Source organism: Genypterus blacodes, unplaced genomic scaffold (genome assembly GCF_046128005.1).
Source record: "Genypterus blacodes isolate CSIRO-AG114 ecotype Tasmania unplaced genomic scaffold, CSIRO-AGI_Gbla_v1 ptg000039l_1, whole genome shotgun sequence".
Lineage (NCBI taxonomy): Eukaryota > Metazoa > Chordata > Actinopteri > Ophidiiformes > Ophidiidae > Genypterus > Genypterus blacodes.
Genome location: NW_027466852.1, coordinates 2818589 through 2841446, shown reverse-complemented (window position 1 = coordinate 2841446; position 22858 = coordinate 2818589). Strand labels below are relative to the sequence as shown.

The 22858-nt window shown below is 42.8% G+C and overlaps 31 non-coding genes across 31 annotated transcripts; all 31 read right to left on the bottom strand.

The window, feature by feature from the left end:
* Positions 1 to 147: 147 nt before the first annotated feature.
* On the bottom strand, positions 148 to 266 carry LOC142998824 (5S ribosomal RNA). Its single transcript, XR_012963114.1, has one exon. It is a non-coding gene; the product is annotated as a 5S ribosomal RNA (ribosomal RNA).
* Positions 267 to 995: 729 nt separating this feature from the next.
* LOC142997933 (5S ribosomal RNA) lies at positions 996 to 1114 on the bottom strand. Its single transcript, XR_012962635.1, has one exon. It is a non-coding gene; the product is annotated as a 5S ribosomal RNA (ribosomal RNA).
* A 489-nt stretch (positions 1115 to 1603) lies between these two features.
* On the bottom strand, positions 1604 to 1722 carry LOC142998724 (5S ribosomal RNA). Its single transcript, XR_012963022.1, has one exon. It is a non-coding gene; the product is annotated as a 5S ribosomal RNA (ribosomal RNA).
* A 725-nt stretch (positions 1723 to 2447) lies between these two features.
* Positions 2448 to 2566, bottom strand: LOC142998740 (5S ribosomal RNA). Its single transcript, XR_012963037.1, has one exon. It is a non-coding gene; the product is annotated as a 5S ribosomal RNA (ribosomal RNA).
* Positions 2567 to 3303: 737 nt separating this feature from the next.
* Positions 3304 to 3422, bottom strand: LOC142997816 (5S ribosomal RNA). The gene has a single exon (XR_012962524.1). It is a non-coding gene; the product is annotated as a 5S ribosomal RNA (ribosomal RNA).
* Positions 3423 to 3911: 489 nt separating this feature from the next.
* On the bottom strand, positions 3912 to 4030 carry LOC142998723 (5S ribosomal RNA). The gene has a single exon (XR_012963021.1). It is a non-coding gene; the product is annotated as a 5S ribosomal RNA (ribosomal RNA).
* Positions 4031 to 4755: 725 nt separating this feature from the next.
* LOC142998730 (5S ribosomal RNA) lies at positions 4756 to 4874 on the bottom strand. The gene has a single exon (XR_012963027.1). It is a non-coding gene; the product is annotated as a 5S ribosomal RNA (ribosomal RNA).
* A 737-nt stretch (positions 4875 to 5611) lies between these two features.
* On the bottom strand, positions 5612 to 5730 carry LOC142997553 (5S ribosomal RNA). The gene has a single exon (XR_012962274.1). It is a non-coding gene; the product is annotated as a 5S ribosomal RNA (ribosomal RNA).
* Positions 5731 to 6219: 489 nt separating this feature from the next.
* Positions 6220 to 6338, bottom strand: LOC142997542 (5S ribosomal RNA). Its single transcript, XR_012962263.1, has one exon. It is a non-coding gene; the product is annotated as a 5S ribosomal RNA (ribosomal RNA).
* A 723-nt stretch (positions 6339 to 7061) lies between these two features.
* LOC142997530 (5S ribosomal RNA) lies at positions 7062 to 7180 on the bottom strand. Its single transcript, XR_012962252.1, has one exon. It is a non-coding gene; the product is annotated as a 5S ribosomal RNA (ribosomal RNA).
* A 489-nt stretch (positions 7181 to 7669) lies between these two features.
* Positions 7670 to 7788, bottom strand: LOC142998853 (5S ribosomal RNA). The gene has a single exon (XR_012963142.1). It is a non-coding gene; the product is annotated as a 5S ribosomal RNA (ribosomal RNA).
* A 723-nt stretch (positions 7789 to 8511) lies between these two features.
* Positions 8512 to 8630, bottom strand: LOC142997518 (5S ribosomal RNA). Its single transcript, XR_012962241.1, has one exon. It is a non-coding gene; the product is annotated as a 5S ribosomal RNA (ribosomal RNA).
* Positions 8631 to 9119: 489 nt separating this feature from the next.
* On the bottom strand, positions 9120 to 9238 carry LOC142997506 (5S ribosomal RNA). Its single transcript, XR_012962230.1, has one exon. It is a non-coding gene; the product is annotated as a 5S ribosomal RNA (ribosomal RNA).
* Positions 9239 to 9965: 727 nt separating this feature from the next.
* LOC142997495 (5S ribosomal RNA) lies at positions 9966 to 10084 on the bottom strand. The gene has a single exon (XR_012962219.1). It is a non-coding gene; the product is annotated as a 5S ribosomal RNA (ribosomal RNA).
* A 489-nt stretch (positions 10085 to 10573) lies between these two features.
* LOC142998852 (5S ribosomal RNA) lies at positions 10574 to 10692 on the bottom strand. Its single transcript, XR_012963141.1, has one exon. It is a non-coding gene; the product is annotated as a 5S ribosomal RNA (ribosomal RNA).
* Positions 10693 to 11415: 723 nt separating this feature from the next.
* LOC142997484 (5S ribosomal RNA) lies at positions 11416 to 11534 on the bottom strand. Its single transcript, XR_012962208.1, has one exon. It is a non-coding gene; the product is annotated as a 5S ribosomal RNA (ribosomal RNA).
* Positions 11535 to 12023: 489 nt separating this feature from the next.
* On the bottom strand, positions 12024 to 12142 carry LOC142997121 (5S ribosomal RNA). The gene has a single exon (XR_012961858.1). It is a non-coding gene; the product is annotated as a 5S ribosomal RNA (ribosomal RNA).
* A 727-nt stretch (positions 12143 to 12869) lies between these two features.
* Positions 12870 to 12988, bottom strand: LOC142997473 (5S ribosomal RNA). The gene has a single exon (XR_012962197.1). It is a non-coding gene; the product is annotated as a 5S ribosomal RNA (ribosomal RNA).
* Positions 12989 to 13477: 489 nt separating this feature from the next.
* Positions 13478 to 13596, bottom strand: LOC142997461 (5S ribosomal RNA). The gene has a single exon (XR_012962185.1). It is a non-coding gene; the product is annotated as a 5S ribosomal RNA (ribosomal RNA).
* A 723-nt stretch (positions 13597 to 14319) lies between these two features.
* Positions 14320 to 14438, bottom strand: LOC142997450 (5S ribosomal RNA). The gene has a single exon (XR_012962174.1). It is a non-coding gene; the product is annotated as a 5S ribosomal RNA (ribosomal RNA).
* Positions 14439 to 15165: 727 nt separating this feature from the next.
* LOC142997437 (5S ribosomal RNA) lies at positions 15166 to 15284 on the bottom strand. Its single transcript, XR_012962163.1, has one exon. It is a non-coding gene; the product is annotated as a 5S ribosomal RNA (ribosomal RNA).
* Positions 15285 to 15773: 489 nt separating this feature from the next.
* Positions 15774 to 15892, bottom strand: LOC142998858 (5S ribosomal RNA). Its single transcript, XR_012963146.1, has one exon. It is a non-coding gene; the product is annotated as a 5S ribosomal RNA (ribosomal RNA).
* A 737-nt stretch (positions 15893 to 16629) lies between these two features.
* Positions 16630 to 16748, bottom strand: LOC142997426 (5S ribosomal RNA). Its single transcript, XR_012962152.1, has one exon. It is a non-coding gene; the product is annotated as a 5S ribosomal RNA (ribosomal RNA).
* A 489-nt stretch (positions 16749 to 17237) lies between these two features.
* LOC142998722 (5S ribosomal RNA) lies at positions 17238 to 17356 on the bottom strand. Its single transcript, XR_012963020.1, has one exon. It is a non-coding gene; the product is annotated as a 5S ribosomal RNA (ribosomal RNA).
* Positions 17357 to 18081: 725 nt separating this feature from the next.
* On the bottom strand, positions 18082 to 18200 carry LOC142997415 (5S ribosomal RNA). The gene has a single exon (XR_012962141.1). It is a non-coding gene; the product is annotated as a 5S ribosomal RNA (ribosomal RNA).
* Positions 18201 to 18937: 737 nt separating this feature from the next.
* Positions 18938 to 19056, bottom strand: LOC142997404 (5S ribosomal RNA). Its single transcript, XR_012962130.1, has one exon. It is a non-coding gene; the product is annotated as a 5S ribosomal RNA (ribosomal RNA).
* Positions 19057 to 19545: 489 nt separating this feature from the next.
* Positions 19546 to 19664, bottom strand: LOC142997392 (5S ribosomal RNA). Its single transcript, XR_012962119.1, has one exon. It is a non-coding gene; the product is annotated as a 5S ribosomal RNA (ribosomal RNA).
* A 723-nt stretch (positions 19665 to 20387) lies between these two features.
* On the bottom strand, positions 20388 to 20506 carry LOC142997381 (5S ribosomal RNA). Its single transcript, XR_012962108.1, has one exon. It is a non-coding gene; the product is annotated as a 5S ribosomal RNA (ribosomal RNA).
* Positions 20507 to 20995: 489 nt separating this feature from the next.
* Positions 20996 to 21114, bottom strand: LOC142997369 (5S ribosomal RNA). Its single transcript, XR_012962097.1, has one exon. It is a non-coding gene; the product is annotated as a 5S ribosomal RNA (ribosomal RNA).
* A 729-nt stretch (positions 21115 to 21843) lies between these two features.
* On the bottom strand, positions 21844 to 21962 carry LOC142997358 (5S ribosomal RNA). Its single transcript, XR_012962086.1, has one exon. It is a non-coding gene; the product is annotated as a 5S ribosomal RNA (ribosomal RNA).
* A 489-nt stretch (positions 21963 to 22451) lies between these two features.
* Positions 22452 to 22570, bottom strand: LOC142998857 (5S ribosomal RNA). The gene has a single exon (XR_012963145.1). It is a non-coding gene; the product is annotated as a 5S ribosomal RNA (ribosomal RNA).
* Between the last annotated feature and the right edge of the window lie 288 nt (positions 22571 to 22858).

Below are 22858 nucleotides of genomic sequence, written 5' to 3'. Positions count from 1 at the left end.
AGTTATATTCCTTTTTAAAGCTCTTTAAATGTTATTGTACTTTTGTACAGCTGTGCAGCATTGAGTGAAGTGTAAAAAGCTGCAATAATATTTCCTGAAATGACAGTGAAGGAGAAACAGCGCCCCCCGCTGCTTAGAGGGCAAAAATGCTTACGGCACCGGGTATTCCCAGGCGGTCTCCCATCCAAGTACTAACCCGGCCCGACCCTGCTGAGCTTCCGAGATCGGACGAGATCGGGCGTGTTCAGAGTGGTATGGCCGTAAACGAGGAGTGCAGCCACACACAGGCTCTTTATAGGTGAGACAGACCCGGGTCAAGTCATTGTGTACACACAACTACGTTAAAGTTCATGAATATCACAATTAACATGATGCCTTCATTAGAAACACACATTTCTGGTTAGTCAAGTCTTACCTCATGAAACTGATAATCCACACATAGAACATAAAAAGTGACCACTAACAACTCCTACGCTCACGATGGTCATCATCATCATCTTCATCATCTTCATCATCATCTTCATCATCACACAGTGGCTCGTCTCATTCACTTCTCATGTGCATTTATTCTTCATATATTATGACCATGTACAATACTGGTTTTCTGATTGTGTGCTTTCATATATCTTTCCTAATGTAACTTCAATGTTTTTTGAAATGTTTATGGGTTCAAAGCCAGCTGGAACCATCTTTGGCTTTTCCTCACTTCCACACACACACACACACACACACACGGTCTCTCTCTCTCTCTCTCTCTCTCTCTCTCTCTCTCTCTGTGTGTGGGGAGGGGGCGTATACAGAATACCAGGACAGAGGGAGTGTTAATTTGCAAATTGTAGAAGTTTCTCAGTTATATTCCTTTTTAAAGCTCTTTAAATGTTATTGTACTTTTGTACAGCTGTGCAGCTTTGAGTGAAGTGTAAAAAGCTGCAATAATATTTCCTGAAATGACAGTGAAGGAGAAACAGCGCCCCCCGCTGCTGAGAGGGCGAAAATGCTTACGGCACCAGGTATTCCCAGGCGGTCTCCCATCCAAGTACTAACCCGGCCCGACCCTGCTTAGCTTCCGAGATCGGACGAGATCGGGCGTGTTCAGAGTGGTATGGCCGTAAACGAGGAGTGCAGCCACACACAGGCTCTTTATAGGTGAGACAGACCCGGGTCAAGTCACTGTGCACACAAAGATACCAAACTACGTTTTTGGAAAATAATTTATGATCCAAATCAACATTTAAAGCTTTGGTGATGGAGGGTTAGGTCAGGAGAAATGAATTTCTCCTCTTTTCCTCTCCTTTTCTCTCTTTTTTTTCTTATCTTGTCTTCTACCCCAGTGTCATTTAGTAAATATTATTGTCGCATTTTACACTTCACTCAATGCTGCACAGCTGTAGAACTTTCTTCATCTTTGTTCATATAATTGTGATGTTGAATAATTAGCCAATTGAAAGAGGTTCTCAGTTATATTCCTTTTTAAAGCTCTTTAAATGTTATTGTACTTTTGTACAGCTGTGCAGCATTGAGTGAAGTGTAAAAAGCTGCAATAATATTTCCTGAAATGACAGTGAAGGAGAAACAGCGCCCCCCGCTGCTTAGAGGGCAAAAATGCTTACGGCACCGGGTATTCCCAGGCGGTCTCCCATCCAAGTACTAACCCGGCCCGACCCTGCTTAGCTTCCAAGATCGGACGAGATCGGGCGTGTTCAGAGTGGTATGGCCGTAAACGAGGAGTGCAGCCACACACAGGCTCTTTATAGGTGAGACAGACCCGGGTCAAGTCATTGTGTACACACAACTACGTTAAAGTTCATGAATATCACAATTAACATGATGCCTTCATTAGAAACACACATTTCTGGTTAGTCAAGTCTTACCTCATGAAACTGATAATCCACACAAAGTACATAAAAAGTGACCACTAACAACTCCTACGCTCACGATGGTCATCATCATCATCTTCATCATCTTCATCATCATCTTCATCATCACACAGTGGCTCGTCTCATTCACTTCTCATGTGCATTTATTCTTCATATATTATGACCATGTACAATACTGGTTTTCTGATTGTGTGCTTTCATATATCTTTCCTAATGTAACTTCAATGTTTTTTGAAATGTTTATGGGTTCAAAGCCAGCTGGAACCATCTTTGGCTTTTCCTCACTTCCACACACACACACACACACACACACGGTCTCTCTCTCTCTCTCTCTCTCTCTCTCTCTCTCTGTGTGTGGGGAGGGGGCGTATACAGAATACCAGGACAGAGGGAGTGTTAATTTGCAAATTGTAGAAGTTTCTCAGTTATATTCCTTTTTAAAGCTCTTTAAATGTTATTGTACTTTTGTACAGCTGTGCAGCATTGAGTGAAGTGTAAAAAGCTGCAATAATATTTCCTGAAATGACAGTGAAGGAGAAACAGCGCCCCCCGCTGCTTAGAGGGCGAAAATGCTTACGGCACCGGGTATTCCCAGGCGGTCTCCCATCCAAGTACTAACCCGGCCCGACCCTGCTTAGCTTCCGAGATCGGACGAGATCGGGCGTGTTCAGAGTGGTATGGCCGTAAAGGAGGAGTGCAGCCACACACAGGCTCTTTATAGGTGAGACAGACCCGGGTCAAGTCATTGTGTACACACAACTACGTTAAAGTTCATGAATATCACAATTAACATGATGCCTTCATTAGAAACACACATTTCTGGTTAGTCAAGTCTTACCTCATGAAACTGATAATCCACACATAGAACATAAAAAGTGACCACTAACAACTCCTACGCTCACGATGGTCATCATCATCATCTTCATCATCTTCATCATCATCTTCATCATCACACAGTGGCTCGTCTCATTCACTTCTCATGTGCATTTATTCTTCATATATTATGACCATGTACAATACTGGTTTTCTGATTGTGTGCTTTCATATATCTTTCCTAATGTAACTTCAATGTTTTTTGAAATGTTTATGGGTTCAAAGCCAGCTGGAACCATCTTTGGCTTTTCCTCACTTCCACACACACACACACACACACACACACACGGTCTCTCTCTCTCTCTCTCTCTCTCTCTCTCTCTCTCTCTCTCTGTGTGTGGGGAGGGGGCGTATACAGAATACCAGGACAGAGGGAGTGTTAATTTGCAAATTGTAGAAGTTTCTCAGTTATATTCCTTTTTAAAGCTCTTTAAATGTTATTGTACTTTTGTACAGCTGTGCAGCTTTGAGTGAAGTGTAAAAAGCTGCAATAATATTTCCTGAAATGACAGTGAAGGAGAAACAGCGCCCCCCGCTGCTGAGAGGGCGAAAATGCTTACGGCACCAGGTATTCCCAGGCGGTCTCCCATCCAAGTACTAACCCGGCCCGACCCTGCTTAGCTTCCGAGATCGGACGAGATCGGGCGTGTTCAGAGTGGTATGGCCGTAAACGAGGAGTGCAGCCACACACAGGCTCTTTATAGGTGAGACAGACCCGGGTCAAGTCACTGTGCACACAAAGATACCAAACTACGTTTTTGGAAAATAATTTATGATCCAAATCAACATTTAAAGCTTTGGTGATGGAGGGTTAGGTCAGGAGAAATGAATTTCTCCTCTTTTCCTCTCCTTTTCTCTCTTTTTTTTCTTATCTTGTCTTCTACCCCAGTGTCATTTAGTAAATATTATTGTCGCATTTTACACTTCACTCAATGCTGCACAGCTGTAGAACTTTCTTCATCTTTGTTCATATAATTGTGATGTTGAATAATTAGCCAATTGAAAGAGGTTCTCAGTTATATTCCTTTTTAAAGCTCTTTAAATGTTATTGTACTTTTGTACAGCTGTGCAGCATTGAGTGAAGTGTAAAAAGCTGCAATAATATTTCCTGAAATGACAGTGAAGGAGAAACAGCGCCCCCCGCTGCTTAGAGGGCAAAAATGCTTACGGCACCGGGTATTCCCAGGCGGTCTCCCATCCAAGTACTAACCCGGCCCGACCCTGCTTAGCTTCCAAGATCGGACGAGATCGGGCGTGTTCAGAGTGGTATGGCCGTAAACGAGGAGTGCAGCCACACACAGGCTCTTTATAGGTGAGACAGACCCGGGTCAAGTCATTGTGTACACACAACTACGTTAAAGTTCATGAATATCACAATTAACATGATGCCTTCATTAGAAACACACATTTCTGGTTAGTCAAGTCTTACCTCATGAAACTGATAATCCACACAAAGTACATAAAAAGTGACCACTAACAACTCCTACGCTCACGATGGTCATCATCATCATCTTCATCATCTTCATCATCATCTTCATCATCACACAGTGGCTCGTCTCATTCACTTCTCATGTGCATTTATTCTTCATATATTATGACCATGTACAATACTGGTTTTCTGATTGTGTGCTTTCATATATCTTTCCTAATGTAACTTCAATGTTTTTTGAAATGTTTATGGGTTCAAAGCCAGCTGGAACCATCTTTGGCTTTTCCTCACTTCCACACACACACACACACACACACACGGTCTCTCTCTCTCTCTCTCTCTCTCTCTCTCTCTCTGTGTGTGGGGAGGGAGCGTATACAGAATACCAGGACAGAGGGAGTGTTAATTTGCAAATTGTAGAAGTTTCTCAGTTATATTCCTTTTTAAAGCTCTTTAAATGTTATTGTACTTTTGTACAGCTGTGCAGCATTGAGTGAAGTGTAAAAAGCTGCAATAATATTTCCTGAAATGACAGTGAAGGAGAAACAGCGCCCCCCGCTGCTTAGAGGGCGAAAATGCTTACGGCACCGGGTATTCCCAGGCAGTCGCCCATCCAAGTACTAACCCGGCCCGACCCTGCTTAGCTTCCGAGATCGGACGAGATCGGGCGTGTTCAGAGTGGTATGGCCGTAAACGAGGAGTGCAGCCACACACAGGCTCTTTATAGGTGAGACAGACCCGGGTCAAGTCATTGTGTACACACAACTACGTTAAAGTTCATGAATATCACAATTAACATGATGCCTTCATTAGAAACACACATTTCTGGTTAGTCAAGTCTTACCTCATGAAACTGATAATCCACACATAGAACATAAAAAGTGACCACTAACAACTCCTACGCTCACGATGGTCATCATCATCATCTTCATCATCTTCATCATCATCTTCATCATCACACAGTGGCTCGTCTCATTCACTTCTCATGTGCATTTATTCTTCATATATTATGACCATGTACAATACTGGTTTTCTGATTGTGTGCTTTCATATATCTTTCCTAATGTAACTTCAATGTTTTTTGAAATGTTTATGGGTTCAAAGCCAGCTGGAACCATCTTTGGCTTTTCCTCACTTCCACACACACACACACACACACACACACACGGTCTCTCTCTCTCTCTCTCTCTCTCTCTCTCTCTCTCTCTCTCTGTGTGTGGGGAGGGGGCGTATACAGAATACCAGGACAGAGGGAGTGTTAATTTGCAAATTGTAGAAGTTTCTCAGTTATATTCCTTTTTAAAGCTCTTTAAATGTTATTGTACTTTTGTACAGCTGTGCAGCATTGAGTGAAGTGTAAAAAGCTGCAATAATATTTCCTGAAATGACAGTGAAGGAGAAACAGCGCCCCCCGCTGCTTAGAGGGCGAAAATGCTTACGGCACCGGGTATTCCCAGGCGGTCTCCCATCCAAGTACTAACCCGGCCCGACCCTGCTTAGCTTCCGAGATCGGACGAGATCGGGCGTGTTCAGAGTGGTATGGCCGTAAACGAGGAGTGCAGCCACACACAGGCTCTTTATAGGTGAGACAGACCCGGGTCAAGTCACTGTGCACACAAAGATACCAAACTACGTTTTTGGAAAATAATTTATGATCCAAATCAACATTTAAAGCTTTGGTGATGGAGGGTTAGGTCAGGAGAAATGAATTTCTCCTCTTTTCCTCTCCTTTTCTCTCTTTTTTTTCTTATCTTGTCTTCTACCCCAGTGTCATTTAGTAAATATTATTGGCGCATTTTACACTTCACTCAATGCTGCACAGCTGTAGAACTTTCTTCATCTTTGTTCATATAATTGTGATGTTGAATAATTAGCCAATTGAAAGAGGTTCTCAGTTATATTCCTTTTTAAAGCTCTTTAAATGTTATTGTACTTTTGTACAGCTGTGCAGCATTGAGTGAAGTGTAAAAAGCTGCAATAATATTTCCTGAAATGACAGTGAAGGAGAAACAGCGCCCCCCGCTGCTTAGAGGGCAAAAATGCTTACGGCACCGGGTATTCCCAGGCGGTCTCCCATCCAAGTACTAACCCGGCCCGACCCTGCTTAGCTTCCGAGATCGGACGAGATCGGGCGTGTTCAGAGTGGTATGGCCGTAAACGAGGAGTGCAGCCACACACAGGCTCTTTATAGGTGAGACAGACCCGGGTCAAGTCATTGTGTACACACAACTACGTTAAAGTTCATGAATATCACAATTAACATGATGCCTTCATTAGAAACACACATTTCTGGTTAGTCAAGTCTTACCTCATGAAACTGATAATCCACACATAGAACATAAAAAGTGACCACTAACAACTCCTACGCTCACGATGGTCATCATCATCATCTTCATCATCTTCATCATCATCTTCATCATCACACAGTGGCTCGTCTCATTCACTTCTCATGTGCATTTATTCTTCATATATTATGACCATGTACAATACTGGTTTTCTGATTGTGTGCTTTCATATATCTTTCCTAATGTAACTTCAATGTTTTTTGAAATGTTTATGGGTTCAAAGCCAGCTGGAACCATCTTTGGCTTTTCCTCACTTCCACACACACACACACACACACACACGGTCTCTCTCTCTCTCTCTCTCTCTCTCTCTCTCTGTGTGTGGGGAGGGGGCGTATACAGAATACCAGGACAGAGGGAGTGTTAATTTGCAAATTGTAGAAGTTTCTGAGTTATATTCCTTTTTAAAGCTCTTTAAATGTTATTGTACTTTTGTACAGCTGTGCAGCATTGAGTGAAGTGTAAAAAGCTGCAATAATATTTCCTGAAATGACAGTGAAGGAGAAACAGCGCCCCCCGCTGCTTAGAGGGCGAAAATGCTTACGGCACCGGGTATTCCCAGGCGGTCTCCCATCCAAGTACTAACCCGGCCCGACCCTGCTTAGCTTCCGAGATCGGACGAGATCGGGCGTGTTCAGAGTGGTATGGCCGTAAACGAGGAGTGCAGCCACACACAGGCTCTTTATAGGTGAGACAGACCCGGGTCAAGTCACTGTGCACACAAAGATACCAAACTACGTTTTTGGAAAATAATTTATGATCCAAATCAACATTTAAAGCTTTGGTGATGGAGGGTTAGGTCAGGAGAAATGAATTTCTCCTCTTTTCCTCTCCTTTTCTCTCTTTTTTTTCTTATCTTGTCTTCTACCCCAGTGTCATTTAGTAAATATTATTGGCGCATTTTACACTTCACTCAATGCTGCACAGCTGTAGAACTTTCTTCATCTTTGTTCATATAATTGTGATGTTGAATAATTAGCCAATTGAAAGAGGTTCTCAGTTATATTCCTTTTTAAAGCTCTTTAAATGTTATTGTACTTTTGTACAGCTGTGCAGCATTGAGTGAAGTGTAAAAAGCTGCAATAATATTTCCTGAAATGACAGTGAAGGAGAAACAGCGCCCCCCGCTGCTTAGAGGGCAAAAATGCTTACGGCACCGGGTATTCCCAGGCGGTCTCCCATCCAAGTACTAACCCGGCCCGACCCTGCTTAGCTTCCGAGATCGGACGAGATTGGGCGTGTTCAGAGTGGTATGGCCGTAAACGAGGAGTGCAGCCACACACAGGCTCTTTATAGGTGAGACAGACCCGGGTCAAGTCATTGTGTACACACAACTACGTTAAAGTTCATGAATATCACAATTAACATGATGCCTTCATTAGAAACACACATTTCTGGTTAGTCAAGTCTTACCTCATGAAACTGATAATCCACACATAGAACATAAAAAGTGACCACTAACAACTCCTACGCTCACGATGGTCATCATCATCATCTTCATCATCTTCATCATCATCTTCATCATCACACAGTGGCTCGTCTCATTCACTTCTCATGTGCATTTATTCTTCATATATTATGACCATGTACAATACTGGTTTTCTGATTGTGTGCTTTCATATATCTTTCCTAATGTAACTTCAATGTTTTTTGAAATGTTTATGGGTTCAAAGCCAGCTGGAACCATCTTTGGCTTTTCCTCACTTCCACACACACACACACACACACACACGGTCTCTCTCTCTCTCTCTCTCTCTCTCTCTCTCTGTGTGTGGGGAGGGGGCGTATACAGAATACCAGGACAGAGGGAGTGTTAATTTGCAAATTGTAGAAGTTTCTGAGTTATATTCCTTTTTAAAGCTCTTTAAATGTTATTGTACTTTTGTACAGCTGTGCAGCATTGAGTGAAGTGTAAAAAGCTGCAATAATATTTCCTGAAATGACAGTGAAGGAGAAACAGCGCCCCCCGCTGCTTAGAGGGCGAAAATGCTTACGGCACCGGGTATTCCCAGGCGGTCTCCCATCCAAGTACTAACCCGGCCCGACCCTGCTTAGCTTCCGAGATCGGACGAGATCGGGCGTGTTCAGAGTGGTATGGCCGTAAACGAGGAGTGCAGCCACACACAGGCTCTTTATAGGTGAGACAGACCCGGGTCAAGTCACTGTGCACACAAAGATACCAAACTACGTTTTTGGAAAATAATTTATGATCCAAATCAACATTTAAAGCTTTGGTGATGGAGGGTTAGGTCAGGAGAAATGAATTTCTCCTCTTTTCCTCTCCTTTTCTCTCTTTTTTTTCTTATCTTGTCTTCTACCCCAGTGTCATTTAGTAAATATTATTGTCGCATTTTACACTTCACTCAATGCTGCACAGCTGTAGAACTTTCTTCATCTTTGTTCATATAATTGTGATGTTGAATAATTAGCCAATTGAAAGAGGTTCTCAGTTATATTCCTTTTTAAAGCTCTTTAAATGTTATTGTACTTTTGTACAGCTGTGCAGCATTGAGTGAAGTGTAAAAAGCTGCAATAATATTTCCTGAAATGACAGTGAAGGAGAAACAGCGCCCCCCGCTGCTTGGAGGGCAAAAATGCTTACGGCACCGGGTATTCCCAGGCGGTCTCCCATCCAAGTACTAACCCGGCCCGACCCTGCTTAGCTTCCGAGATCGGACGAGATCGGGCGTGTTCAGAGTGGTATGGCCGTAAACGAGGAGTGCAGCCACACACAGGCTCTTTATAGGTGAGACAGACCCGGGTCAAGTCATTGTGTAAACACAACTACGTTAAAGTTCATGAATATCACAATTAACATGATGCCTTCATTAGAAACACACATTTCTGGTTAGTCAAGTCTTACCTCATGAAACTGATAATCCACACATAGAACATAAAAAGTGACCACTAACAACTCCTACGCTCACGATGGTCATCATCATCATCTTCATCATCTTCATCATCATCTTCATCATCACACAGTGGCTCGTCTCATTCACTTCTCATGTGCATTTATTCTTCATATATTATGACCATGTACAATACTGGTTTTCTGATTGTGTGCTTTCATATATCTTTCCTAATGTAACTTCAATGTTTTTTGAAATGTTTATGGGTTCAAAGCCAGCTGGAACCATCTTTGGCTTTTCCTCACTTCCACACACACACACACACACACACACACACGGTCTCTCTCTCTCTCTCTCTCTCTCTCTCTCTCTGTGTGTGGGGAGGGGGCGTATACAGAATACCAGGACAGAGGGAGTGTTAATTTGCAAATTGTAGAAGTTTCTGAGTTATATTCCTTTTTAAAGCTCTTTAAATGTTATTGTACTTTTGTACAGCTGTGCAGCATTGAGTGAAGTGTAAAAAGCTGCAATAATATTTCCTGAAATGACAGTGAAGGAGAAACAGCGCCCCCCGCTGCTTAGAGGGCGAAAATGCTTACGGCACCGGGTATTCCCAGGCGGTCTCCCATCCAAGTACTAACCCGGCCCGACCCTGCTTAGCTTCCGAGATCGGACGAGATCGGGCGTGTTCAGAGTGGTATGGCCGTAAACGAGGAGTGCAGCCACACACAGGCTCTTTATAGGTGAGACAGACCCGGGTCAAGTCACTGTGCACACAAAGATACCAAACTACGTTTTTGGAAAATAATTTATGATCCAAATCAACATTTAAAGCTTTGGTGATGGAGGGTTAGGTCAGGAGAAATGAATTTCTCCTCTTTTCCTCTCCTTTTCTCTCTTTTTTTTCTTATCTTGTCTTCTACCCCAGTGTCATTTAGTAAATATTATTGGCGCATTTTACACTTCACTCAATGCTGCACAGCTGTAGAACTTTCTTCATCTTTGTTCATATAATTGTGATGTTGAATAATTAGCCAATTGAAAGAGGTTCTCAGTTATATTCCTTTTTAAAGCTCTTTAAATGTTATTGTACTTTTGTACAGCTGTGCAGCATTGAGTGAAGTGTAAAAAGCTGCAATAATATTTCCTGAAATGACAGTGAAGGAGAAACAGCGCCCCCCGCTGCTTAGAGGGCAAAAATGCTTACGGCACCGGGTATTCCCAGGCGGTCTCCCATCCAAGTACTAACCCGGCCCGACCCTGCTTAGCTTCCGAGATCGGACGAGATTGGGCGTGTTCAGAGTGGTATGGCCGTAAACGAGGAGTGCAGCCACACACAGGCTCTTTATAGGTGAGACAGACCCGGGTCAAGTCATTGTGTACACACAACTACGTTAAAGTTCATGAATATCACAATTAACATGATGCCTTCATTAGAAACACACATTTCTGGTTAGTCAAGTCTTACCTCATGAAACTGATAATCCACACATAGAACATAAAAAGTGACCACTAACAACTCCTACGCTCACGATGGTCATCATCATCATCTTCATCATCTTCATCATCATCTTCATCATCACACAGTGGCTCGTCTCATTCACTTCTCATGTGCATTTATTCTTCATATATTATGACCATGTACAATACTGGTTTTCTGATTGTGTGCTTTCATATATCTTTCCTAATGTAACTTCAATGTTTTTTGAAATGTTTATGGGTTCAAAGCCAGCTGGAACCATCTTTGGCTTTTCCTCACTTCCACACACACACACACACACACACACGGTCTCTCTCTCTCTCTCTCTCTCTCTCTCTCTCTGTGTGTGGGGAGGGGGCGTATACAGAATACCAGGACAGAGGGAGTGTTAATTTGCAAATTGTAGAAGTTTCTGAGTTATATTCCTTTTTAAAGCTCTTTAAATGTTATTGTACTTTTGTACAGCTGTGCAGCATTGAGTGAAGTGTAAAAAGCTGCAATAATATTTCCTGAAATGACAGTGAAGGAGAAACAGCGCCCCCCGCTGCTTAGAGGGCGAAAATGCTTACGGCACCGGGTATTCCCAGGCGGTCTCCCATCCAAGTACTAACCCGGCCCGACCCTGCTTAGCTTCCGAGATCGGACGAGATCGGGCGTGTTCAGAGTGGTATGGCCGTAAACGAGGAGTGCAGCCACACACAGGCTCTTTATAGGTGAGACAGACCCGGGTCAAGTCACTGTGCACACAAAGATACCAAACTACGTTTTTGGAAAATAATTTATGATCCAAATCAACATTTAAAGCTTTGGTGATGGAGGGTTAGGTCAGGAGAAATGAATTTCTCCTCTTTTCCTCTCCTTTTCTCTCTTTTTTTTCTTATCTTGTCTTCTACCCCAGTGTCATTTAGTAAATATTATTGTCGCATTTTACACTTCACTCAATGCTGCACAGCTGTAGAACTTTCTTCATCTTTGTTCATATAATTGTGATGTTGAATAATTAGCCAATTGAAAGAGGTTCTCAGTTATATTCCTTTTTAAAGCTCTTTAAATGTTATTGTACTTTTGTACAGCTGTGCAGCATTGAGTGAAGTGTAAAAAGCTGCAATAATATTTCCTGAAATGACAGTGAAGGAGAAACAGCGCCCCCCGCTGCTTGGAGGGCAAAAATGCTTACGGCACCGGGTATTCCCAGGCGGTCTCCCATCCAAGTACTAACCCGGCCCGACCCTGCTTAGCTTCCGAGATCGGATGAGATCGGGCGTGTTCAGAGTGGTATGGCCGTAAACGAGGAGTGCAGCCACACACAGGCTCTTTATAGGTGAGACAGACCCGGGTCAAGTCATTGTGTAAACACAACTACGTTAAAGTTCATGAATATCACAATTAACATGATGCCTTCATTAGAAACACACATTTCTGGTTAGTCAAGTCTTACCTCATGAAACTGATAATCCACACATAGAACATAAAAAGTGACCACTAACAACTCCTACGCTCACGATGGTCATCATCATCATCTTCATCATCTTCATCATCATCTTCATCATCACACAGTGGCTCGTCTCATTCACTTCTCATGTGCATTTATTCTTCATATATTATGACCATGTACAATACTGGTTTTCTGATTGTGTGCTTTCATATATCTTTCCTAATGTAACTTCAATGTTTTTTGAAATGTTTATGGGTTCAAAGCCAGCTGGAACCATCTTTGGCTTTTCCTCACTTCCACACACACACACACACACACACACACACGGTCTCTCTCTCTCTCTCTCTCTCTCTCTCTCTCTGTGTGTGGGGAGGGGGCGTATACAGAATACCAGGACAGAGGGAGTGTTAATTTGCAAATTGTAGAAGTTTCTCAGTTATATTCCTTTTTAAAGCTCTTTAAATGTTATTGTACTTTTGTACAGCTGTGCAGCATTGAGTGAAGTGTAAAAAGCTGCAATAATATTTCCTGAAATGACAGTGAAGGAGAAACAGCGCCCCCCGCTGCTTAGAGGGCGAAAATGCTTACGGCACCGGGTATTCCCAGGCGGTCTCCCATCCAAGTACTAACCCGGCCCGACCCTGCTTAGCTTCCGAGATCGGACGAGATCGGGCGTGTTCAGAGTGGTATGGCCGTAAACGAGGAGTGCAGCCACACACAGGCTCTTTATAGGTGAGACAGACCCGGGTCAAGTCACTGTGCACACAAAGATACCAAACTACGTTTTTGGAAAATAATTTATGATCCAAATCAACATTTAAAGCTTTGGTGATGGAGGGTTAGGTCAGGAGAAATGAATTTCTCCTCTTTTCCTCTCCTTTTCTCTCTTTTTTTTCTTATCTTGTCTTCTACCCCAGTGTCATTTAGTAAATATTATTGGCGCATTTTACACTTCACTCAATGCTGCACAGCTGTAGAACTTTCTTCATCTTTGTTCATATAATTGTGATGTTGAATAATTAGCCAATTGAAAGAGGTTCTCAGTTATATTCCTTTTTAAAGCTCTTTAAATGTTATTGTACTTTTGTACAGCTGTGCAGCATTGAGTGAAGTGTAAAAAGCTGCAATAATATTTCCTGAAATGACAGTGAAGGAGAAACAGCGCCCCCCGCTGCTTAGAGGGCAAAAATGCTTACGGCACCGGGTATTCCCAGGCGGTCTCCCATCCAAGTACTAACCCGGCCCGACCCTGCTTAGCTTCCGAGATCGGACGAGATCGGGCGTGTTCAGAGTGGTATGGCCGTAAACGAGGAGTGCAGCCACACACAGGCTCTTTATAGGTGAGACAGACCCGGGTCAAGTCATTGTGTACACACAACTACGTTAAAGTTCATGAATATCACAATTAACATGATGCCTTCATTAGAAACACACATTTCTGGTTAGTCAAGTCTTACCTCATGAAACTGATAATCCACACATAGAACATAAAAAGTGACCACTAACAACTCCTACGCTCACGATGGTCATCATCATCATCTTCATCATCTTCATCATCATCTTCATCATCACACAGTGGCTCGTCTCATTCACTTCTCATGTGCATTTATTCTTCATATATTATGACCATGTACAATACTGGTTTTCTGATTGTGTGCTTTCATATATCTTTCCTAATGTAACTTCAATGTTTTTTGAAATGTTTATGGGTTCAAAGCCAGCTGGAACCATCTTTGGCTTTTCCTCACTTCCACACACACACACACACACACACACGGTCTCTTTCTCTCTCTCTCTCTCTCTCTCTCTCTGTGTGTGGGGAGGGGGCGTATACAGAATACCAGGACAGAGGGAGTGTTAATTTGCAAATTGTAGAAGTTTCTGAGTTATATTCCTTTTTAAAGCTCTTTAAATGTTATTGTACTTTTGTACAGCTGTGCAGCATTGAGTGAAGTGTAAAAAGCTGCAATAATATTTCCTGAAATGACAGTGAAGGAGAAACAGCGCCCCCCGCTGCTTAGAGGGCGAAAATGCTTACGGCACCGGGTATTCCCAGGCGGTCTCCCATCCAAGTACTAACCCGGCCCGACCCTGCTTAGCTTCCGAGATCGGACGAGATCGGGCGTGTTCAGAGTGGTATGGCCGTAAACGAGGAGTGCAGCCACACACAGGCTCTTTATAGGTGAGACAGACCCGGGTCAAGTCATTGTGTAAACACAACTACGTTAAAGTTCATGAATATCACAATTAACATGATGCCTTCATTAGAAACACACATTTCTGGTTAGTCAAGTCTTACCTCATGAAACTGATAATCCACACATAGAACATAAAAAGTGACCACTAACAACTCCTACGCTCACGATGGTCATCATCATCATCTTCATCATCTTCATCATCATCTTCATCATCACACAGTGGCTCGTCTCATTCACTTCTCATGTGCATTTATTCTTCATATATTATGACCATGTACAATACTGGTTTTCTGATTGTGTGCTTTCATATATCTTTCCTAATGTAACTTCAATGTTTTTTGAAATGTTTATGGGTTCAAAGCCAGCTGGAACCATCTTTGGCTTTTCCTCACTTCCACACACACACACACACACACACACACACGGTCTCTCTCTCTCTCTCTCTCTCTCTCTCTCTCTGTGTGTGGGGAGGGGGCGTATACAGAATACCAGGACAGAGGGAGTGTTAATTTGCAAATTGTAGAAGTTTCTCAGTTATATTCCTTTTTAAAGCTCTTTAAATGTTATTGTACTTTTGTACAGCTGTGCAGCATTGAGTGAAGTGTAAAAAGCTGCAATAATATTTCCTGAAATGACAGTGAAGGAGAAACAGCGCCCCCCGCTGCTTAGAGGGCGAAAATGCTTACGGCACCGGGTATTCCCAGGCGGTCTCCCATCCAAGTACTAACCCGGCCCGACCCTGCTTAGCTTCCGAGATCGGACGAGATCGGGCGTGTTCAGAGTGGTATGGCCGTAAACGAGGAGTGCAGCCACACACAGGCTCTTTATAGGTGAGACAGACCCGGGTCAAGTCACTGTGCACACAAAGATACCAAACTACGTTTTTGGAAAATAATTTATGATCCAAATCAACATTTAAAGCTTTGGTGATGGAGGGTTAGGTCAGGAGAAATGAATTTCTCCTCTTTTCCTCTCCTTTTCTCTCTTTTTTTTCTTATCTTGTCTTCTACCCCAGTGTCATTTAGTAAATATTATTGGCGCATTTTACACTTCACTCAATGCTGCACAGCTGTAGAACTTTCTTCATCTTTGTTCATATAATTGTGATGTTGAATAATTAGCCAATTGAAAGAGGTTCTCAGTTATATTCCTTTTTAAAGCTCTTTAAATGTTATTGTACTTTTGTACAGCTGTGCAGCATTGAGTGAAGTGTAAAAAGCTGCAATAATATTTCCTGAAATGACAGTGAAGGAGAAACAGCGCCCCCCGCTGCTTAGAGGGCAAAAATGCTTACGGCACCAGGTATTCCCAGGCGGTCTCCCATCCAAGTACTAACCCGGCCCGACCCTGCTTAGCTTCCTAGATCGGACGAGATCGGGCGTGTTCAGAGTGGTATGGCCGTAAACGAGGAGTGCAGCCACACACAGGCTCTTTATAGGTGAGACAGACCCGGGTCAAGTCATTGTGTACACACAACTACGTTAAAGTTCATGAATATCACAATTAACATGATGCCTTCATTAGAAACACACATTTCTGGTTAGTCAAGTCTTACCTCATGAAACTGATAATCCACACATAGAACATAAAAAGTGACCACTAACAACTCCTACGCTCACGATGGTCATCATCATCATCTTCATCATCTTCATCATCATCTTCATCATCACACAGTGGCTCGTCTCATTCACTTCTCATGTGCATTTATTCTTCATATATTATGACCATGTACAATACTGGTTTTCTGATTGTGTGCTTTCATATATCTTTCCTAATGTAACTTCAATGTTTTTTGAAATGTTTATGGGTTCAAAGCCAGCTGGAACCATCTTTGGCTTTTCCTCACTTCCACACACACACACACACACACACACACACGGTCTCTCTCTCTCTCTCTCTCTCTCTCTCTCTCTCTCTCTCTCTGTGTGTGGGGAGGGGGCGTATACAGAATACCAGGACAGAGGGAGTGTTAATTTGCAAATTGTAGAAGTTTCTGAGTTATATTCCTTTTTAAAGCTCTTTAAATGTTATTGTACTTTTGTACAGCTGTGCAGCATTGAGTGAAGTGTAAAAAGCTGCAATAATATTTCCTGAAATGACAGTGAAGGAGAAACAGCGCCCCCCGCTGCTTAGAGGGCGAAAATGCTTACGGCACCGGGTATTCCCAGGCGGTCTCCCATCCAAGTACTAACCCGGCCCGACCCTGCTTAGCTTCCGAGATCGGACGAGATCGGGCGTGTTCAGAGTGGTATGGCCGTAAACGAGGAGTGCAGCCACACACAGGCTCTTTATAGGTGAGACAGACCCGGGTCAAGTCACTGTGCACACAAAGATACCAAACTACGTTTTTGGAAAATAATTTATGATCCAAATCAACATTTAAAGCTTTGGTGATGGAGGGTTAGGTCAGGAGAAATGAATTTCTCCTCTTTTCCTCTCCTTTTCTCTCTTTTTTTTCTTATCTTGTCTTCTACCCCAGTGTCATTTAGTAAATATTATTGTCGCATTTTACACTTCACTCAATGCTGCACAGCTGTAGAACTTTCTTCATCTTTGTTCATATAATTGTGATGTTGAATAATTAGCCAATTGAAAGAGGTTCTCAGTTATATTCCTTTTTAAAGCTCTTTAAATGTTATTGTACTTTTGTACAGCTGTGCAGCATTGAGTGAAGTGTAAAAAGCTGCAATAATATTTCCTGAAATGACAGTGAAGGAGAAACAGCGCCCCCCGCTGCTTAGAGGGCAAAAATGCTTACGGCACCGGGTATTCCCAGGCGGTCTCCCATCCAAGTACTAACCCGGCCCGACCCTGCTTAGCTTCCAAGATCGGACGAGATCGGGCGTGTTCAGAGTGGTATGGCCGTAAACGAGGAGTGCAGCCACACACAGGCTCTTTATAGGTGAGACAGACCCGGGTCAAGTCATTGTGTACACACAACTACGTTAAAGTTCATGAATATCACAATTAACATGATGCCTTCATTAGAAACACACATTTCTGGTTAGTCAAGTCTTACCTCATGAAACTGATAATCCACACAAAGTACATAAAAAGTGACCACTAACAACTCCTACGCTCACGATGGTCATCATCATCATCTTCATCATCTTCATCATCATCTTCATCATCACACAGTGGCTCGTCTCATTCACTTCTCATGTGCATTTATTCTTCATATATTATGACCATGTACAATACTGGTTTTCTGATTGTGTGCTTTCATATATCTTTCCTAATGTAACTTCAATGTTTTTTGAAATGTTTATGGGTTCAAAGCCAGCTGGAACCATCTTTGGCTTTTCCTCACTTCCACACACACACACACACACACACACGGTCTCTCTCTCTCTCTCTCTCTCTCTCTCTCTCTCTGTGTGTGGGGAGGGGGCGTATACAGAATACCAGGACAGAGGGAGTGTTAATTTGCAAATTGTAGAAGTTTCTCAGTTATATTCCTTTTTAAAGCTCTTTAAATGTTATTGTACTTTTGTACAGCTGTGCAGCATTGAGTGAAGTGTAAAAAGCTGCAATAATATTTCCTGAAATGACAGTGAAGGAGAAACAGCGCCCCCCGCTGCTTAGAGGGCGAAAATGCTTACGGCACCGGGTATTCCCAGGCGGTCTCCCATCCAAGTACTAACCCGGCCCGACCCTGCTTAGCTTCCGAGATCGGACGAGATCGGGCGTGTTCAGAGTGGTATGGCCGTAAACGAGGAGTGCAGCCACACACAGGCTCTTTATAGGTGAGACAGACCCGGGTCAAGTCATTGTGTACACACAACTACGTTAAAGTTCATGAATATCACAATTAACATGATGCCTTCATTAGAAACACACATTTCTGGTTAGTCAAGTCTTACCTCATGAAACTGATAATCCACACATAGAACATAAAAAGTGACCACTAACAACTCCTACGCTCACGATGGTCATCATCATCATCTTCATCATCTTCATCATCATCTTCATCATCACACAGTGGCTCGTCTCATTCACTTCTCATGTGCATTTATTCTTCATATATTATGACCATGTACAATACTGGTTTTCTGATTGTGTGCTTTCATATATCTTTCCTAATGTAACTTCAATGTTTTTTGAAATGTTTATGGGTTCAAAGCCAGCTGGAACCATCTTTGGCTTTTCCTCACTTCCACACACACACACACACACACACACACACGGTCTCTCTCTCTCTCTCTCTCTCTCTCTCTCTCTCTCTCTCTCTGTGTGTGGGGAGGGGGCGTATACAGAATACCAGGACAGAGGGAGTGTTAATTTGCAAATTGTAGAAGTTTCTCAGTTATATTCCTTTTTAAAGCTCTTTAAATGTTATTGTACTTTTGTACAGCTGTGCAGCATTGAGTGAAGTGTAAAAAGCTGCAATAATATTTCCTGAAATGACAGTGAAGGAGAAACAGCGCCCCCCGCTGCTTAGAGGGCGAAAATGCTTACGGCACCGGGTATTCCCAGGCGGTCTCCCATCCAAGTACTAACCCGGCCCGACCCTGCTTAGCTTCCGAGATCGGACGAGATCGGGCGTGTTCAGAGTGGTATGGCCGTAAACGAGGAGTGCAGCCACACACAGGCTCTTTATAGGTGAGACAGACCCGGGTCAAGTCACTGTGCACACAAAGATACCAAACTACGTTTTTGGAAAATAATTTATGATCCAAATCAACATTTAAAGCTTTGGTGATGGAGGGTTAGGTCAGGAGAAATGAATTTCTCCTCTTTTCCTCTCCTTTTCTCTCTTTTTTTTCTTATCTTGTCTTCTACCCCAGTGTCATTTAGTAAATATTATTGGCGCATTTTACACTTCACTCAATGCTGCACAGCTGTAGAACTTTCTTCATCTTTGTTCATATAATTGTGATGTTGAATAATTAGCCAATTGAAAGAGGTTCTCAGTTATATTCCTTTTTAAAGCTCTTTAAATGTTATTGTACTTTTGTACAGCTGTGCAGCATTGAGTGAAGTGTAAAAAGCTGCAATAATATTTCCTGAAATGACAGTGAAGGAGAAACAGCGCCCCCCGCTGCTTGGAGGGCAAAAATGCTTACGGCACCGGGTATTCCCAGGCGGTCTCCCATCCAAGTACTAACCCGGCCCGACCCTGCTTAGCTTCCGAGATCGGACGAGATCGGGCGTGTTCAGAGTGGTATGGCCGTAAACGAGGAGTGCAGCCACACACAGGCTCTTTATAGGTGAGACAGACCCGGGTCAAGTCATTGTGTACACACAACTACGTTAAAGTTCATGAATATCACAATTAACATGATGCCTTCATTAGAAACACACATTTCTGGTTAGTCAAGTCTTACCTCATGAAACTGATAATCCACACATAGAACATAAAAAGTGACCACTAACAACTCCTACGCTCACGATGGTCATCATCATCATCTTCATCATCTTCATCATCATCTTCATCATCACACAGTGGCTCGTCTCATTCACTGCTCATGTGCATTTATTCTTCATATATTATGACCATGTACAATACTGGTTTTCTGATTGTGTGCTTTCATATATCTTTCCTAATGTAACTTCAATGTTTTTTGAAATGTTTATGGGTTCAAAGCCAGCTGGAACCATCTTTGGCTTTTCCTCACTTCCACACACACACACACACACACACACGGTCTCTCTCTCTCTCTCTCTCTCTCTCTCTCTCTGTGTGTGGGGAGGGGGCGTATACAGAATACCAGGACAGAGGGAGTGTTAATTTGCAAATTGTAGAAGTTTCTGAGTTATATTCCTTTTTAAAGCTCTTTAAATGTTATTGTACTTTTGTACAGCTGTGCAGCATTGAGTGAAGTGTAAAAAGCTGCAATAATATTTCCTGAAATGACAGTGAAGGAGAAACAGCGCCCCCCGCTGCTTAGAGGGCGAAAATGCTTACGGCACCGGGTATTCCCAGGCGGTCTCCCATCCAAGTACTAACCCGGCCCGACCCTGCTTAGCTTCCGAGATCGGACGAGATCGGGCGTGTTCAGAGTGGTATGGCCGTAAACGAGGAGTGCAGCCACACACAGGCTCTTTATAGGTGAGACAGACCCGGGTCAAGTCACTGTGCACACAAAGATACCAAACTACGTTTTTGGAAAATAATTTATGATCCAAATCAACATTTAAAGCTTTGGTGATGGAGGGTTAGGTCAGGAGAAATGAATTTCTCCTCTTTTCCTCTCCTTTTCTCTCTTCTTTTTCTTATCTTGTCTTCTACCCCAGTGTCATTTAGTAAATATTATTGTCGCATTTTACACTTCACTCAATGCTGCACAGCTGTAGAACTTTCTTCATCTTTGTTCATATAATTGTGATGTTGAATAATTAGCCAATTGAAAGAGGTTCTCAGTTATATTCCTTTTTAAAGCTCTTTAAATGTTATTGTACTTTTGTACAGCTGTGCAGCATTGAGTGAAGTGTAAAAAGCTGCAATAATATTTCCTGAAATGACAGTGAAGGAGAAACAGCGCCCCCCGCTGCTTGGAGGGCAAAAATGCTTACGGCACCGGGTATTCCCAGGCGGTCTCCCATCCAAGTACTAACCCGGCCCGACCCTGCTTAGCTTCCGAGATCGGACGAGATCGGGCGTGTTCAGAGTGGTATGGCCGTAAACGAGGAGTGCAGCCACACACAGGCTCTTTATAGGTGAGACAGACCCGGGTCAAGTCATTGTGTAAACACAACTACGTTAAAGTTCATGAATATCACAATTAACATGATGCCTTCATTAGAAACACACATTTCTGGTTAGTCAAGTCTTACCTCATGAAACTGATAATCCACACATAGAACATAAAAAGTGACCACTAACAACTCCTACGCTCACGATGGTCATCATCATCATCTTCATCATCTTCATCATCATCTTCATCATCACACAGTGGCTCGTCTCATTCACTTCTCATGTGCATTTATTCTTCATATATTATGACCATGTACAATACTGGTTTTCTGATTGTGTGCTTTCATATATCTTTCCTAATGTAACTTCAATGTTTTTTGAAATGTTTATGGGTTCAAAGCCAGCTGGAACCATCTTTGGCTTTTCCTCACTTCCACACACACACACACACACACACACACACGGTCTCTCTCTCTCTCTCTCTCTCTCTCTCTCTCTCTGTGTGTGGGGAGGGGGCGTATACAGAATACCAGGACAGAGGGAGTGTTAATTTGCAAATTGTAGAAGTTTCTCAGTTATATTCCTTTTTAAAGCTCTTTAAATGTTATTGTACTTTTGTACAGCTGTGCAGCATTGAGTGAAGTGTAAAAAGCTGCAATAATATTTCCTGAAATGACAGTGAAGGAGAAACAGCGCCCCCCGCTGCTTAGAGGGCGAAAATGCTTACGGCACCGGGTATTCCCAGGCGGTCTCCCATCCAAGTACTAACCCGGCCCGACCCTGCTTAGCTTCCGAGATCGGACGAGATCGGGCGTGTTCAGAGTGGTATGGCCGTAAACGAGGAGTGCAGCCACACACAGGCTCTTTATAGGTGAGACAGACCCGGGTCAAGTCACTGTGCACACAAAGATACCAAACTACGTTTTTGGAAAATAATTTATGATCCAAATCAACATTTAAAGCTTTGGTGATGGAGGGTTAGGTCAGGAGAAATGAATTTCTCCTCTTTTCCTCTCCTTTTCTCTCTTTTTTTTCTTATCTTGTCTTCTACCCCAGTGTCATTTCGTAAATATTATTGTCGCATTTTACACTTCACTCAATGCTGCACAGCTGTAGAACTTTCTTCATCTTTGTTCATATAATTGTGATGTTGAATAATTAGCCAATTGAAAGAGGTTCTCAGTTATATTCCTTTTTAAAGCTCTTTAAATGTTATTGTACTTTTGTACAGCTGTGCAGCATTGAGTGAAGTGTAAAAAGCTGCAATAATATTTCCTGAAATGACAGTGAAGGAGAAACAGCGCCCCCCGCTGCTTAGAGGGCAAAAATGCTTACGGCACCAGGTATTCCCAGGCGGTCTCCCATCCAAGTACTAACCCGGCCCGACCCTGCTTAGCTTCCTAGATCGGACGAGATCGGGCGTGTTCAGAGTGGTATGGCCGTAAACGAGGAGTGCAGCCACACACAGGCTCTTTATAGGTGAGACAGACCCGGGTCAAGTCATTGTGTACACACAACTACGTTAAAGTTCATGAATATCACAATTAACATGATGCCTTCATTAGAAACACACATTTCTGGTTAGTCAAGTCTTACCTCATGAAACTGATAATCCACACATAGAACATAAAAAGTGACCACTAACAACTCCTACGCTCACGATGGTCATCATCATCATCTTCATCATCTTCATCATCATCTTCATCATCACACAGTGGCTCGTCTCATTCACTTC